Raw genomic sequence first — 18,327 nt, 5'->3', positions numbered from 1 at the left:
ATGCACCACAAAGTGTGCAAGCAACACTGTGGGGCTTTCGGATAATGCATGCATGTAGCTCATAACACCTGAAGTCTTCAAGACTGGATCACAGTGAAAGTAGAACCAACATGTATCACAATGACAAATGATTTGATTTATATATAGCACCAGATTTTTCCTGCCTAAAATAAACTGCTAACTCATGTATGCAGTATTACATAACCAATACTGTGTGTTTTACTTTGAATGTAACATAGTAGCATAACATAGTAGATGACGGCAGAAAAAGACCTGCACGGTCCATCCAGTCTGCCCAGCAAGATAAACTCATATGTGCTACTTTTTGAGTATACCTTACCTTGATGTATATCTGCCATTTTCAGGGCACAGACCGTAGAAGTCTGCCCAGCACTAGCCCCGCCTCCCACCAATATTGTACAATATACCAGAAGCCAACTGTGTACAGTGGATAGGACAACTTCCCTACGAGGAAAGGCTGGAGAAGAGATAGCTGAGGGAAGATATGATAAAGGTCTATAAAATACTGAGAGGAATGGAACAGGTTGTTACTCTTTCCAAAAACACTAGGACTAGAGAGCATGCAATGAAGCTACTAAGTAGTACATTTAAAATAAACTGGAGAAAATATTTCTTCCTTCAATGTGTAATTAAACTCTGGAATTCATTGCTAGAAAATGTGTTAAAAGTAATTAGCTTAGCAGGGTTTAAAAAAAGGTTTGGATAATTTCCTGAAAGAAAAGTCCATAAGCCATTATTAAGATGGACTTGGAGAAAATCCACTGCTTATTTCTAGGATAAGCAGCATAAAATCTGTTTTACTGTTTTGGAGTTTTGCCAGGTACTTGTGACCTGGATTGGCCACTGTTGAAAACAGGATACTGGGCTTGATGGACCTTTGGTCTGCCCCAGTATGGCAATGCTTATGTTCTTATGACACAGTAGATGGTGGAGGATACTTGGAATGCCCTCCCGAGGGAGGTGGTGGAGATGAAAACGGTAACAGAATTCAAAAATGCATGGGATAAACAAAGGAATCCTATTCAGATTCTCAGAAGCTTAGCAGAGATTGGGTGGCAGCACGGTGGTTAGGAGGCAGGGCTAGTGCTGGGCAGACTTTTACGGTCTGTGCCCTAAAAAGTGGAAGATACAAATCAAGGTCAGGTGTACATATAAAGTAGCACATAAGAGTTTATCTTGTTGAGCAAACTGGATGGACCGTACAGGTCTTTCTGCCGTCACCTACTATGTTAGTAAGTACTCATGCAATTTGCCTATCTGTGCATAGTGTTGTGGAGCAGGGACAGTACAAAAGTACTGGGTACCCTAGACGAACCTTCAGCCTTAGCCCTCTCAATTAACTTTCAGGCCCCTAATTTAGCTCCCTCCAAGCTTTATTAGCAAAAGCCTGGGATGGCTGCAAGACCAAAGAGGAAAAGAAGAATCAATAGCAGATTGTCAAGACCAAATTCCAGCTCAGTTTATAGTCCATATTATAGGGTAATTGTATAAAGAGGTTATCATGTGTATGGGTCTTTTTACCTGTGTAAAAGGGCTTCTGTACAATTACTAGGGAGAGGCACTCAAAAACTATTCAAAGTCATCAAGAGCATGCACTATGCACCTATAGCATGTGCTCTCCTTAAAAAGTGCACACTATTTACACAAAGTGCACGCTCTTTCCTGGTGCATGCATATACCAGTACACATGCACAAAGTATTATGCATGCATATGCTATCAGGAAAGAAAGCTCACTATATGCAAATAGGGGGCAATTAGGCGTGAGTCCCAGGCATAAGTTCTATTGTTTAAACTGTACCTAACTTTAAGCATAACTTTAGGTGTAGCCATTTGCACCAACTGAAACTTGGCACAAACGTACGTGCCTAAATTAGGTGCCTATCCCCCATTATTCTATAAGAACATGCATAAATGCTAGGAACACCCCCATTCCACCCATGACCTCATTTCTGCACCCCTTTTTTTTTTACTCGCATATAAAATTTAGGCGCAGATACTGCGGATACATTTATGCATATAAGTTCCAATTAAATCTAATTTGTGCTGATAATTTATAAATGACAACCCAACATATGTTACAATCCAATCTATTACTCAGGAACTTATATGCAATACCATAACGTATTTTTTTCTACCATGTATGTACGCACCTTAATGCAGTACCACTTTAACCCTATGTCGAATAAGATCTCTCTATAATTGATGACATAACATAAGTTACAGTCCAATCCATCACGCAGGAATCTATATGCAATACCATAATGTATTCTTTTACCATGTATATACGCACTTGAATGCAATATCAATTGTAATTCTGTTAACCGGAAATGGCAATCGCCACTACGGCAAATGTAAGCCACATTGAGCCTGCAAATTGGTGGGAAAATGTGGGATACAAATGCTACAAATAAATATATAAATAAATAAATAAAAATAATTGCTTGTTACAATGCCAATTATGGGCACTAAATGGCTGTTTATTCAATTAAACTGTGCACGCAAATCGGGTGCGTGCACAGTTTTTGGCGACTTGTATAGAATTAGGGTATATATGCACAGAGTGGAGGGAATTCTATAAATGGCACTCAAATTTGGGCACAGAAAAATTCAGTGCTACTCATTCTATAAAGGGCATATGCCTTATATTGAAGAGTGCTTAGCACGGATCCTGTGCCTAACTTTTGGACGCTGGACTTTACGCATGCTGAAATCTGGTATAAGTGCTGGGACCCAACTTAGGCACGCTTACGCATTCTTCTGTAATTCCATGTGCAACTTTTTGGAATGCCCCTGACATACCCACGGCTATGCCCCTTTTTCAAATATGCACAGGAGTAAGGCACTGTGCCTTACAGAATAGAACGCGTTTGCAAATTTTTATGAGTCCCAATTAACATCAATAATTGGTTGTAGCACCCAATTATTGAAGGTTCAGAGCTATCTAATTGATTTGTGCACGCATCTTGTAAGTGTGACAAAATTGGCCACGCAACTTTGGACGCCATATATTGAATCCAGAGGGTGTATGCGTTCTTGACGGTGAATAGCATTCATTTCAAATGAATGCCCATCCCTAAAAGCTATCCTGGAAGTTGTTCCCCAGATTCTATACAGCGCACCTAGCATTCTGCACTGAAATCCAAGCGCCTAGCATTCCACCTCAAAATCCAAGCGTATTAATGAGCATTAATTGGCAATAATTAGAATTTATGCACACAACTTGCTCAGCATATTCTGTAATGCACTGTGCTTACATTTTAATGTGCGCAGGCAAAAGGGGGCAATGGTTATGGGCAGGGAAATGGGCATTTTGTGGGCATTCCAAAATGTATGCATGTAGTTACAGAATATGGCCCAGTATGCATAAATCTAAATGCAGGGATTTATGCCACGTAGTTTTAGGCACTGGGCTATCAACTAAGCAAATTCTATATAGCATGCTTAAATCTAGGTGCTGCTTATAGAATATGTTTAAGTGGAAATGTTTTCCATGCCGATTTTAAGTGACATATATAGAATCTGGCTCTATGCGCATAAAAATATGAACAAAGACAATAAGAGGCATATTTTCAAAGCACTTAGCGTTCCAAAGTTCCATAGGTTTCTATGGAACTTTGGAAGGCTAAGTGCTTTGAAAATATGCCTCTAAGGCACCTACTTTTAGGTGACCCATGTGTAGGTGTGTTCAGGGGCTGGGCATTGGAGGAGTTAAAATTTATGTGCATCACTTATAAAACACACACCTCCCAAACAGGTGTAAACATCAGCCAGTTCACACCTTGTATTTTATAAAGACACACGGACATAAAATAGCCTAAAAATAGACACGTGCATGACCTCCACACATACCATTACCCTGCACATATACTGCATGTTTCCCAGCTTAAAAACCAATGAAAGGACGTTTTGCGGTACTCAGATATTGTAAAGTAGTGAATTAGTATTACAGGAATTCCAGTTAATTTAATCGCTCCTTTTCATATTTTGTTTTATATTATTAGTATGTTAAAGGTGTTCTGTGGTGGCCTCTGTTTTCGAAAGAGCTACCCAAATGCCGAGGTAGGCACATTAGTGAGATTACACACCCAGCAAAAAGAAATAAATCACATGTACCAATGATGGAGACAAGTTCATTATCAGCCAACTACAGCTGGAGTACGTGTGTTCCTCGTGTGGAGAAACAGAGCCCAAACTGTTAATTCAGAGGCTAGCAACGTGACAAAAGTGATACGCACGTTCCAACTTACAATAGGACCCATGATCCAGAGAAAGCCTTGTAAGAGCATGTGTGAGAAGAAACAGAATGTTACTATAAATATAAAAAGACTCATGTGGCCAGCACCCTTCAATTTCCCAACTTTTTCCAATACGGGGAATGTTGCTGAAGTGTGTAGGAATGACCAGATAAGGGAATATAGGGGTATGTGCCTGTGTCTAGCCTGCTCTTCCAAAGGTTAAACAGGGACCACCAGCACGTCACACTGAGTAGAACATGATAAAACATGTCACAATTTCCCCCCTTGTTTATTTTAGTAGGTGACAAGAAAGGGAGGGTGAAGTCATTAGTTATTCCATAAGCCCAACCGAGATCAGACAAAACTAAGAGAGGCCTAATGTATATAGAAAGAACTGCTTGACAGGCAAGTGATGACAGATATTAACCTGTTGTGTAAGGAAGGACCTTCCAGGGATTCGTGGGTTGTCATAACACATTTGACAAGTATCAGAAATGGAGGAAGCTGTAGCATCATGCAATTTTTCTCAACATCTTCCAAAATGAATATACGTGTGTTGTGTGTGTATGTGTGTGTGTGTGTGTGTGTTAGTTAACAAACTGTATCAAAACTTTTATTAATATAAACAAAACCAGCTAAACAAAATACTTTGGGGGAGAAGTTATCAACATGGGCTACCATTACAATGAAGACCCTGTGCTAAAACAGAATGAGTTAGTGGGAAAATAAACTCATCTTAAGGATAGCCTATGCTGATTACTTTCCCCCCCCCCCCCCCCCCCCCCCCATAGTCTATTGGAAAGACTTACATTTTGTTAAGAGGGAAAGGTACAGTTATAGTAGTACTGTCCCAGAAGGTCAACAGTTGACATCCTTTGCCAGACAAATTTCAATAAGTTATCATATTTGCTAGATTTTCTTATAACTATGTATTGTCTCCGGGGCTTTCAATTCATACTTATGTTAATCTTACTCAAGATAGGAGATGTGCTTCCAGTTGAACAATATTAACTGAATTATGATTGATATCACAAAGAGATCTCTGTACACTTTTTAATAATAAGTTTGAATGTAATGAGCATAGAAATATAACATCAATGGATAAATCTACCTTACAAATTAGTATCTTGCAAGCACTTCCAAACATCCTGCCAAAATAGTTGCAGCACGGAACATTCATATAAGATATGGGGCAAAGTATTGGTCATAGACAAGACGGCTTTTGATTTTCTCCATTGCATCCATAGGCCATGATGTGCCAAGAAGTAGAGAGATTGCATCAATCTACTAGAGTAGACCAATTTGCACTCTTCCAAAAGAGCTTCTAATCTCTCTCTACGTTTGTTGTTTAATATCCATTTCCCAACCCCACATTAATCCCATCTTAACACTTGGGGTGGCACTTCTCAGAATCTTAAGAACAGAGTCACAACTCTCCCTTCTGTCAAACACAATTACTCTAAAATTTTAAATTGACTGATTTCCTTTAACACTACTCTTCCGCTTGTTTTGCCTTTTCTTATATTGATTTTTTCCACCAGGTCTCTGTATGATAGAACTTTTGATAATGCAATGAACCAACTGTAACCAATAAAATTAGTTAGTTGGAAGCAAATATTTCTGTGCTAACCTCTGAAACGATAATAAATTATCATTATCTACTGCGTGATCAATGGTCAAGATACCATCAGTTTGCCACAAACACCAGGAAATTGTGGTTCTCCCTATTTGAGTTTGAGATTGTGCCAAAGAGTAATGTGGTTCTGCTTCATTATCTAATTCCTAGAGTGCTAAAATAGTATCCAGTAATCACACTATTAATCTGCAGAGGTTCCAGAACCTCATTGGTAGTTAGGCTCAAAAAATGTTAAATGTGAATTATTTATTACATTTGTATTACACATTTTCCCGCATAGCAGTAGGCTCAATGTGGTTTACAGGTTCCGGAGAGGAAAGTACCAACTACGGGAATATATACAGAGTGAAATATAGAGTAAAAGTAGGTGCAAGGAAGCTGATAAGGTTCAGGAAAAGAGAATACAACTCTGGGACGAATATATAGTAGCATATAGTAGCAAATGAATTGTACTCATTGGAAACCTTTAATCAGGAAAAAAAAGTAGGCTAACAGTAACAGCATGTACAATGGTTTAGGCCAGTAGTTCCCAAACCTAGCTCTGGAGGCACCCCAGCCGGTCAGCCTTTTGGGATATCCACAATGAATATTCATGAGAGATATTTGCATGCACTGCCTCCACTGCATGCAAATCTCTCTCATGAATATTCACTGTGGATATCCCAAAAACCTGACTGGCAGGGTGCCTCCAGGATCCGGTTTAGGACCCACTGGTTTAAGCTAATCACAAGCGAAGGGGAGAGTTTTCAGTGTCTGATTTGGTGAAAAGTTCAGGGGTAATTTTTTAACCTATTGTCCTACGTACAAAAGTCCCATGCACTTTTGCACACAATTTTACAACAGAATTTTTATGGAAAATAATACACTGCAAAACCTTGGTTTGACTTGAAAAAAAAGCCCTTAGTAAAATAACTTGTTGCCACTTTTCAGACTCCATTTTCTTTCATAGGTCAAAAAAAACCCAACCCTTCTTTCTTTTATTTCTATCACTCTTTTTGCTTTAAATTTTTCTTTATATTTGTGTGAATGGCTCTAAATGCAAACATGTGAAAAAAAACAAAATAGAAAACAGTCCCAATCCCAACGAGGGCCACCATTTCACCCTCTGGCTTCATCAGGGAGCAATTTGTTTCTGTGCACATCTATGTTCATTTTAATCTTATACTTCGGTGTTGAACTCAAGCCCCACCAATATTTTGTACATCAGCAACTAGTGAGCTTGGGGGTGAGACTGGAGATTGGTTTGTTTGGCCCCTCCAACCAAAAAGTTCTGCTGCCCCTGCTTCTAGCTGTTTCTACCTGCTGTATCTGTAGAGTCAGCCATTGGCAGGAGGATGTCTACAAGCCACAATCATAGCACAGAACAATTTCAGCCAAGCACCGACAGCTGATCTGCCTCCTTACAAGGATGCATAACCTATGGAATGCAGCGGGAGGTTTAGTCAGTCATATACTTTAATCACTTTTTAGTGACTGCCCAATCCAAAGCATAATCAGTTCAAAACATACTACGGGGCCCTTTTATTGAGTTGCATTATGTAGCTAATATGGGTTTTACCATATAGTAGCCAGCAGCGCAGACCTGCAGTAACAGCTACCATGTGTTAAAACAGCCAGCGCAGTATACTACTACTACTACTTAACATTTCTAGAGCGCTACTAGGGTTACGCAGCGCTGTACAATTTAACAAAGAGAGACAGTCCCTGCTCAAAGAGCTTACAATCTAATAGACAAGTGAACGGTCGGTCCGATAGGGGCAGTCAAATTGGGGCAGTCTGGATTCACTGAACGGTAAGGGTTAGGTGCCGAACGCAGCATTGAAGAGGTGGGCTTTAAGCAAAGACTTGAAGACGGGCAGGGAGGGGGCTTGGCGTAAGGGTTCAGGAAGGTTGTTCCAAGCATAGGGTGAGGCGAGGGTGAGGTATAAAAAAAAAACTTGTGCCAGCTTCTTACTGCAGGTAGGGGTGAGTTGAGGAAATTATAGGAAAGACGTAGGGTACAAATGTAACAAATAAATAAATAATAACTAACACTTGAGTCACAACAGCAGTTTCTATTCCCGTAAATACTTTTATTTCCACAGAGCAACATCAAGGTTTGCAGGAACTCCAGATTAATCCTAGCAAACCCTTGTTGTTCTTCCCATCGCAGAATCAATTCTGAGCCACTGGGTACGATAATGATGAAGGGCTGCTTGGGATGGCTACCATTGCTTGAGGGCTCTATGTACTGATAGATTTCATGATGGTAATCCATGCCTCACACTGAAGATGAAAAGCAAGTGAAGAAACCCAATTTAGAGTCTTAAGGAACAGCGCTGATGGGCAGCAAGGGGAGAGCAATTTTGCTTCCTTAAATCGGGGCTTCTTGTGTGAGCATTGTAAAATGAACAGAAACATTATGTTTTGTCTTTGTAATATGCTCAGTACAGGAGGAAATGCATTTCTGTTTCCCTTTTTCCAGTGTTGCACTTCAAGCAATCTCTGACTTCAATTTCTGTCCGCACGTTTCTATTTCTAATTTGTGGTCACTTATTCTGAATTTGACAAGGGTCTGTCCATATTCTCTATGAGTGACTGTGGTGAGGGATGCTGTGTGAAGTTTCTGTGGAGGTGTTTATAACATTTTGGCTTGTTCTGTTTTCCGAACGGTAAGTGTATTCATGTCCTACAGTCTGAATGCTGTGTTTTCCTAGGGAGAGTTGCAGCTGTATGAGTGTGGGGAGTTAATTTTTTTTTTTTTAATATGCCACAGGTTCTGAAATTCTGAGTCCAAATTAAGAGTCATGTTTACTAAGCCACAGTACAATGGCACGTTGTTGCACTCTCTAACCCAGGGTTTCTCAACCAATAAGAACATAAAAATAGCCATATTAGGTCAGACTAATGGTCCATCTAGCCCAGTATCCTGTTTCCAGCAGTGGCCAATCCAAGTCACAAGTACCTGGCAGAAACCAAATATTAGCAACATTCCGTGCTACCAATCCCAGGGCAAGCAGTGGCTTCCCACATATCCATCTCAATAGCAGACTTAAAAACCTAGATACGCTAACCACTGGTACCACATCCTCTGGCAGCGAGTTCCAGAGCTTAACTATTCTTTGAGTGAAAAAATATTTCCTCCTATTTGTTTTTAAAGTATTTCCATGTAATTTCATCGTGTCCCCCGGTCTTTGTACTTTTTGAAAGGGTGAAAAATTGATTCACTTTTACCCGTTCTATACCACTCGGAATTTTGTAGACCTCAATCATATCCTCCTCAGCCCTCTCTTTTCCAAGCTGATCATACAAAATCATACAACAGAGAAGGAAGGGAGTAGACCAACAATACCTAAAAGTAAAGAGTGGGGGAGGAACACACAAGAGGATGGGATAGTGTAGTCCAGGCTTGCTACTAATATGACCACAACAAGGCAATCCGTCAGATTCTATACATCGCACCTAGCATTCCACTCCAAAATCCAACCATATTCTATAACAACGCATGTAACTTAATTGGCTTAACAAGCCAAACAGCGTTTTTAATGGCACTTAAGCAATAATGAGCACTAATTGACAATAATTAGAATTTACGCACATAACTCGCTAAGCATATTCTGTAACGCAAGGCGCCTAAATTCAAATGTGTGGAGCAAAAAAGGGATGTGATTATGGGCAGCGAAATGGACGTTTTGTGGGTGTTCCAAAATTTACATGCACTGCTATAGAATATGTCCCTCTGCACCTAAATCTATGCGCCGGAATTTACGCCACATTTCCCTTGGTATAAATGGATGCCAGCTAAGCGAATTCTATATACAGTGCCTAAATCTAGGCACCACTTACAGAATACGCTTAGGAGGAAATTTATTCCGCCAACGATTTTTAAGGTGCCATGTACAGAATCTAACCCAATATGAATAAGACAGATTTGCATCGACTACCTTCATTGTATTCAAATCTCCTTCACACATATTCATTGTGGATAGTCCAAAAACCTGACTGGCTAGGTGTGTCAGGAGGTCTGGGTTGAGAGGCCCCCTGGCCTAGATTGATGTCACTAACATTTATACCTGCCTGGAAACAAGACTAAATGCTAGTGCACTGCAATTCCGTTCACACGCCACACTAACTCCTCCTGAACATGCCAACTTTAACGTCGCATACAAGAACACACCTAATTGTCCTGCACATACTTTTTCACATGAGGTAATTTTATTAGAAGTGAAAAACAGTTCATAAAATCTCCTCTTTTTTTGCATTGCTGCAGCTAAAAATATTATTTCTGGGTGTAGAAATACAAAGATAGCAGGTCATGAGTCCATGATAGAACAAATCCCCCTCCCCCTCAAACTCCCAAACCTTTATTAAAATTCTACCCTTCCCATGAAACTCAACTGCTTGAGCCCCTATCACTCATCACAGATGCAGAGAGCAAGACACACTATCTTTCACCCCATTGCTCAGCAGTGAGTAATCTAAAATGAAATCAAAATAATGTCTCCCAAATGCACAGTAAACACACTTTACTATGCTGTACTTCAACAGAGTGTGTATTTTAGAATTTAGAATAAAATGATACAATAAGGCTTATACCCCACAGTTAACCACTAGAGTTCTATACGGTTTACAAAGTTAAAAGACTGGACAATTTCCAGAGATGTACAAATAATTAGTATAAAAAACATAGCTCAAGCATCATACGACTGTTTGAAAAGGTAGGTTTACAGAGCTTTCCTAAAAGCCCTGTAGTTATCCATTCTTCGTAAACTAACTGGCAGAGCACTCCAGCGTTTTGTAGCTTGATAGGAAAAGAGCCCATTAAACACAGATTTATAATGAATATTTTTTGGATAGGGATAAAAGCAACAATAAGGAGAGTATCCGAACGGCACCTATGTCTCCGAGTACAGAAAAGAAAAATATATGATAGGGATAGTGAGCACCCCAAGAAAAGGGGCCCTGTTTACTATGGTGTGCTAGAATTTTAAGTGCGTGCTAAAACTTAGCGTGCACTAACCGTGCCCATAGTACATCTACACAGTTAGTGCATGCTAATGCTTAGCGTGCACTAAAAATGCTAGCGAACCTCTAGCACACTTAGTAAACAGGGCAATATGAAATATGAAATGAATTGGCTAACTTCCGAGTTCTACTGAAGACTCATCTCTTTAATAAGGCATACAACAATGATCAACAAATATAAACTCCTATACGCATATCCAAAACTGCCTCTACTATGTCAACCTGCCAAAACACTACCATGTTTTTTCACTATCATGGTACCCAAGATCCTTTAGATACTACTAAATGTATATTTTCTTATATAATTCTTATATATTTCTTAAATATTTCTCAATATGTTTGCTTGTTAAAATACTATCATGTTTTATCACTATCATGCTACCCAAAATCCTTCCGTTATCACTAAATGTATACTTTTTCATATATTTCTGTTATTCATGATGTATTGTAAGCCACGTTGAGCCTGCAAAGAGGTGGGAAAATGTGGGATACAAATGCAACAAATAAAAATAAAAAAAATAATATCACGCCGCGGTATGTGCTTTCAATATTTAAATAGTTTATCCACTCGTACCTTAGGGGTCCTTTTATTAAGCTGCGTAGGTGCCGACGCCTGTCCAATATACACTAATTCAGAACTACCACCCGGCTACCGCGTGGCCTGGGCGGTAATTTCATTTTTTATGCGTGTCCAGTATGCTCGCCAGAAAAGTTCTGGTGCACATCGCTAACCAGGGCAGTAATCGGCAGTGTGCACACACTGACGATTACCTCCCAGTTAACGCGTGAGACCTTATCGCTAAATCAATGGGTGGCAGTAAGGCCTCAGGCCCAAAATGGATGCATTCCAATTTTTATTTTGCTACACGCCCATTTTCAGCGCCCCCAAAAAAGGCCTTTTTTGCAGGTGCGCTGAAAAACGGACCTGTGTGCATCCAATACATGCGTCTACACCAGCACAGGCCATTTTTCAGCGCACCTTAGTAAGAGGACCCCTTAGCTAACATAGAGGGTCCTTTTTACTAAGCCACGGAAAAAAGTGGCCTGTGGTAGTGTAGGCATGTGTATTGGGCGAGCGGTGGGACAGAACGGGACGGGAAAAGGGCATGCGATAAAACTGAAACCAGCCCGAGCCCTTAATGCTATCCATTGATCTAGTGGTAAGGGTTCACACGCTACATGCGCAGTAACTGGTCAGCGTGCACGAAGTGCAGATTACCGCCGGAAACGATGTGCATGGGAGGAAATAAATAAATAAATCATCTAAGCGGCATGGGCGCGTGCCAAACCTGAAATTACCACGAGGGGCCTCGGTAGCCTGACGGTAGTCTCGTTGTGGTGCATGCTGCAGACACGTAGCATCTAACGCGCCTTTGTAAAAGGGCCCCATAGGGTCCTGTTTACTAAGCCATGCTGTAGGTGCAATAGCGTTTTTAGTACATGGTAAAAATTAGCAAGCGCTAATGGTAGAGATACCCAATTAGTGTGCGCTAAAAATGCTAGCTACCTTTAGTAAACAGGGCCCATAATGTTCAAGCACCTTTCTGACCTCATTTGCAACCTTCTTTAAACTAGTCCCTTATTTTTGTAGTCCTGTTACACTATCTTATCTATGTGTTGCATCTTTTTTCTTACACTCTATGCTGCTAAAATGTTTTATTGTGTATTGTGTTGACGTTGTAATGTAGTATACTACGTCACATTTTTTATTATAATTTGAATATTTTTACTGCTGTAATTGTCTAGTGCTTATGTTTGACTTATTCTGCCTGTACACTGCCTTGAGTGAATTCCTTCAAAAAGGTGGTAACTAAATCCTAATAAATAAATAGGACTAGATTCAATAAATGGCACCAAAATTTGAGCACCAAAAAAAAATGTGCACTAAACGTTATTCCATAAACAGCATTCCGAGTTGGGCACTGTTTATAGAACAGTACATAGCAGTGGGGCCCACGCCCAACTTCTGGAACAAGGATTTACACCAACTGAAATCTGCTGTAAATCCTTGTGCATCTTTAGTGAACGCCTCTGATCTGCCCATGCCACTCCCATGGCCACACCCCTTTTTAGTGAGGCACTAAGGGGTCCTTTTACTAAGCTGTGGTAAAAGGGGGCCTGCACTAGCGTCAGCACGTTTCTGATGCACGCTGAAACCACCTTCTACTGCAGCGGGTAAAAGGCTCTTTTTTTTCTTAAAGAAACAGCCGTGCAGCAAGTGAACCCACTTTCTGCACTGTCATTTTGGAGGGGAGAACTTACTGCCACCCACTGAGGTATAGTAAACAGGCCCCTTATTATATTATCCCCTGCTGTTCTGCTGTTTGTTGGTTTTCTTTGTACATTTCAAAAAGAAAAGTTTAATAAATTATTTGAAACTAAAAAAGAAAAAGGGATACATTTTATAGTCAAAAGAGACTAGAGACTAGAAATGTGTGTGTGTGTGTTGTTATAAGACTGCATAATCTTTTGTTTGCTGTATGCAATAGAGCTTTTAAAAACATTAGAATTAGAGCTAAAATTGGTCCCCTCTCACTGATGCGTCCTGGTTATTATATTAGTATAGATTAGGTTTCTCGTTTAAGTTATTGGATACTTTAAGGTGAAGGTATTACTGATAACTGCCTATTTCAAGGTGGTGCAGACCAGTTGTGTAACTAAATAGTCTGATCCTACATTTTTGTAATGGCATTAGGAACTCAAGGCATCTCATTGTCTATTTGAAAATACTTGGTTAAAGGAAATCCACTCCTGATTCAGAGTGTACTGTATGTATGTGTACAGTGGCTATAAAACACAAACATTTTTCTATTTACAAAAATTAATTATCACTTTAAGGGCCACTTTTACTAAACTGCACCAGCAATTCCTGCGCAGCATATGCGACGCAGCACATTCAAAATGGTGCCTTTGCCGCATCGGGAATCGCTAACATGATTTAGTAAAAAAGGCTCTAAGACGGTTAGAGAGAATCACACTGTTGATATAATTAATCTGAGATGCACAATCTTCTTGAAGCAATGTATGTATATTTTGATGAACCTGAGAAAAACTAAAAAGATTCTCTGAAATGGTTTTAATGCACTTTAAAAAAAAACAACCCTCCCAGCAAACTCTGTTCTCTATCTTTTCCACCCTTCTTCATTCCTGTTAAGCTGCTTCTTCCTAGCTCCCAGGACTCCTCCCAGTCCTACCCTCCTATATCTGCTCCATCCCCTGCTAATGCTGCCCAGTCCTTCCCATACCTGTGATGCCATCAACCCTTGCTAATGCCCTTCCCTCCTTTCACCCCCTGCTGATATGCAGATTTTGGCTTCCTCCCTTACTCCTGCTGAGGTGACCAGCCCATTCTCTCTTGTGTGCTGGTGGGATAGGATACAGCAGTATAAGTGTGCAGTGGGCAGGAGAGAACATCTATAGAAGAGCCAAGATGGGAACTATGTCATGCAGACCTAATTCAGCTATGAAAAATCCTTTCCCAGTGCCTCTAGGGATAATCTGAATATTCAATTGAACTTCAGCCTCTAATTGTTCATATATCTCTTTCAATATATTGATATAAATGATGTCTTTCAGCATAGAACCCAAGTCTCAGGGACTGATGCAAAAAGCTACCAGGGGCAGCACTGTGAGGCTAACAAGGGGTCAATGCACTTGTTACAGGTCACATGATGCTGAGAGGGTTTCAATGTTGTAGTTTATTTATTCTTTCTTATATCCCACAATTATCCAAAACCAAGTTTCGGTTCAATGTGGCTAACAGTCGATTAGAAGGATTACAGTGTTAGTGTTCAGTTGCATGCATTATGGAACTTTTGAGCGTGTGAGTTTCCCATACACTTCCTTAAGAGAAACATTTAGTGCGCATTAGATTAACCATAGAATTTCTTAAAAATTTATGTTTTTAGTTCTTTTCTAAACTGGAGTTAACACATGCGATAGACATCAATGTACAGCATATAAAAATATACGGCAAGGAAGCTACTAGCTAATCCACAGCAATGCAGAGATATTATTTTAAAGCAGTGTGCTAGGTTTACCACGCAAAAATTGTACCACCAGGTCTGAGGTGGCACAGAAGACTAAGGGGACCCCTGACCCAAACCCCCAACATATAGTTTTTTTGCATTGGTCCCGCATACCTGGTAGCCTAGTGGCCCCCTCCTTCCTTCCAATCCCAATTTAAAAATAAAAACTTCTTGGTGTCTAATGGCACCTCACACCCTTGATCCAAACTCCCCTTTCTCCTAATTTTAAAAGCAAAAATCCTGTGGTGTCTAGCAACATTCCCCCCCCCCCCCCCCCCCACCACACACACACCTCACCTGTCCTCTCCCCCCTTCCCTCCAATTTAAAATAAAAATTCTCTGGTATCTAGTGTCAGTCCCCAATCTATTCCTCCATGCCCTTCAACTCCCCCCTCCCCTGGGGACACTTTGAAGAGGTAGGAGTAATGCCCACTTGCTCCTGCTTCTGGTACCACTATCTTGGAAAATGCATTAAAAAGGATCAATCTGCCAAATAAGAACATTTTCCCTTATTTGGTAGTCTGGGCAGACATTACCAAATAAGGAAAAATTTTCCCATTTGGCAAACTGACCTGGTTGGGTGCATACTCAGGTACCGCCATTTTCAAAGATGGCGGCACCAGGGGCAGGAGCGAGTGAGCATCATTCCTACCTCTTCCTGTACACCCTGAGGAAGGTCTGGGGAACCTGTGGGTGGGGTGTGCCATTAAAAAACAGGGACTTTTTATTTTAAAATCCAGGGCAAGAGTGATAAGATCAGAGAGTGGCACTATTGCTAGACACCAGGTAATTTTTATGTTAAAACTGTGGGGGGGGGGGGGGAGGGAGTCAGCAGAGTGGGTGGAGGTTGCTGTTAGACACCAGGAAAGTGGGAAGAAGGGGGTTTGGTTTGGGGAGAGGGAGGAGTGCCACTACACCAGGGAATTGTTTTTTAAAAGCTGGGAAGGCCATGTTGGAGGGGGGGATGCCACTAGACATTTTTTTTTGTCAGGGCTAGGGGTTGGGTTGGGGGAGGGAGGGAGGGGTTTGCTAGACTACAAAGGATGTTGGGTTGATGCACACCACCAATGACTTTTTTTTTTTAAATGTCCCCATTCACCACTGACACATTGACAGGAAGGGGGACATTTTGTAAATTTTTCATCATTTATTCATTCTGGCCAGGCAGATGGTAGTATAGTCCCACCAGTATTCTGTTTCCCTTCAAGCATGGAATTTCTATCCATAAGGAACCCACATTACTATCTGTTTCCTACTGAATTTTTATTCTGTTATTTCCTTACAGCAATGATGCTCAAAAACAAATATTTTATCTGATGGTAGTGACTTGTTTCGCTGAGGAGTGGAGTTTTTTCTTCTTGTGCTGCACTGCTGGTGGAGCAGTAATATCGCTTACGCAGCTTTTTCGTAGGATTTTACTGATGTAGGTTTGGCAAGGCTTCATCACTGCACAATTCACCGTTTAGACCCTGAGGCAGGCCTTTATGGCTGAAACACGAGCCGTGTCGGGTTATTTGGGAAGATTCCAATAAAATATCAAATTTTTTTAATATCACTGCTGTAAGGACCTTTAGTTTGGTCTCCTCCACTGTTGTGTGTTTGCTGTACCATATCTGTGGAGGATTGTTCTTCTGTGCATGTGATCTTTGGATAAATTTCTATACCTCACAATCTACCATTCTTGGCGTATACAATAAAACATACAATCATTGTACACAACAAAGCCACATAAAATCATACATAAAACAGAAAATTGCTCTCTTCTTATTATAGGTCTAAATCTCGCATCACCCACCTGACTTTCAACAAAATGGCATAATCTACAGCCTAATTACTTAGAGAACCTGAAAACGCACAAAATTAAACAGATATTTTTTAACATCCGTCTAAACTGGTCCAAAGATTTAATCATTCACATTGTTGGAGGTAACTTATTTTGCAAAAAAGGTCCCAAGATATAGAAACTTGAGGCTCTATATTGTTGCAAACGCACCACCCATAAAGTAAGCACATCAAATAAATTTGCTGCAACAGCTCTGAAAGATCTAACTGGCTGATACAGATGCAGACCAGAAGAAATATCAGACGGCACAGTATTAGATGCTAAATTTAAATACTAGTAACAGTAGGTTACATCCAAAATTCTATAGGCAACCAATGCGGCTTCATCAATATTGGAGAGATATGTTCAAAACGATTCAATCCAGGGACATGCATAACCTATGTGGGAGATGGGAGCCCCATCCACGCATATGTACTCCTTGCATTTAGGCACTATGCGGTCTTTTTACTAAGCTGTGGTAAAAAGTTGTCTGTGATAGTGCGAGCTTCTCATGCAGCTAAGGAGGGCGGTTCTGCTGCATTTATTCAGTGTTTGGGGAGATGATGAGCTGTGGTATTATTATTTGTAAATTAATAGATTGTAAGGTGAGGACTGGATGATGTGTGAGTGTCAATGTTATGCCATTGGCGGTGAGCAAAACGCTCACTACCCGATGGCTGAATATTGACACCTTGGATTTTTGAAAATGCCTTCAGAGATTTCTCAGTATTTTAATATCTTGAGGATTTAGATTAGGAAGTGTTTTATTATAGTTTTCAGATATAATCTAAAAAGCAATCAAAAAAATGTCTACATGTAAGATGTATTGTACATTTAAACTGTATTATATTTAGTTGTAATCCACTTTAATACTAATTATCAAAAGTGGTATATCAAATCAAACCTCCAAAACGAAACCAAAATAAAATTAAAGTCTCACTACTTAATTAGTGACACTTATATGTGTATGTTTGTAAAATGGGACACATATGTGAAGGTGTGAAATTGCCACTTCCATATGTAGTCATCAGGTCTATTCCATTCATTTATCTAAAATGGCTGCTCTTGCAGTATGTGCTGAGAAATGCAGGTGCAGATCCTGACCTAAACACCTCAGTTCCAATTTCTACATCAGGGGTAGGCTACCTTGCTCCTCGAAGGCCACAACCCAGTCGGGTTTTCAGGATTTCCCCAATGAATATATTTTATTTATTTATTTTTGTTACATTTGTACCCTGCGCTTTCCCACTCATGGCAGGCTCAATGCGGAAGGCAATGGAGGGTTAAGTGACTTGCCCAGAGTCAGAAGGAGCTGCCTATGCCGGGAATTGAACTCAGTTCCTCAGTTCTCCAGGACCAAAGTCCACCACCCTAACCACTCCTCCACTCCGCCTCCATTGTATGCAAATAGATCTCATGCATATGTATTTTAGAAATCCTGAAAATCTGACTTTATTATGGCCCTTGAAGGCTGAGGTTATAATCCCCTGCTCTACATAACTACCTTGATCAAATCCTCCAGTAACAAATTCCACAGCTTAATTGTGCATTTAGAGAAAAAATACTCTCTCCTATTTGTT

At 40.3% G+C, this 18,327-nt stretch overlaps 1 protein-coding gene across 3 annotated transcripts in view; it reads right to left on the bottom strand.

Moving 5' to 3' along the window:
• The window catches only part of LOC115466700 (sodium channel protein type 5 subunit alpha-like), an 858,490-nt gene that overhangs the window by 617,139 nt on the left and 223,024 nt on the right, over positions 1–18,327 (bottom strand). The gene's annotated exons all lie outside the window — the stretch shown is intronic.

The sequence above is a fragment of the Microcaecilia unicolor genome, chromosome 1 (assembly GCF_901765095.1).
Source record: "Microcaecilia unicolor chromosome 1, aMicUni1.1, whole genome shotgun sequence".
NCBI classification, from domain to species: Eukaryota; Metazoa; Chordata; class Amphibia; order Gymnophiona; family Siphonopidae; genus Microcaecilia; species Microcaecilia unicolor.
Note: the sequence above shows the minus strand (reverse complement) of the source record. Positions and strands in the feature narration are given on the sequence as shown.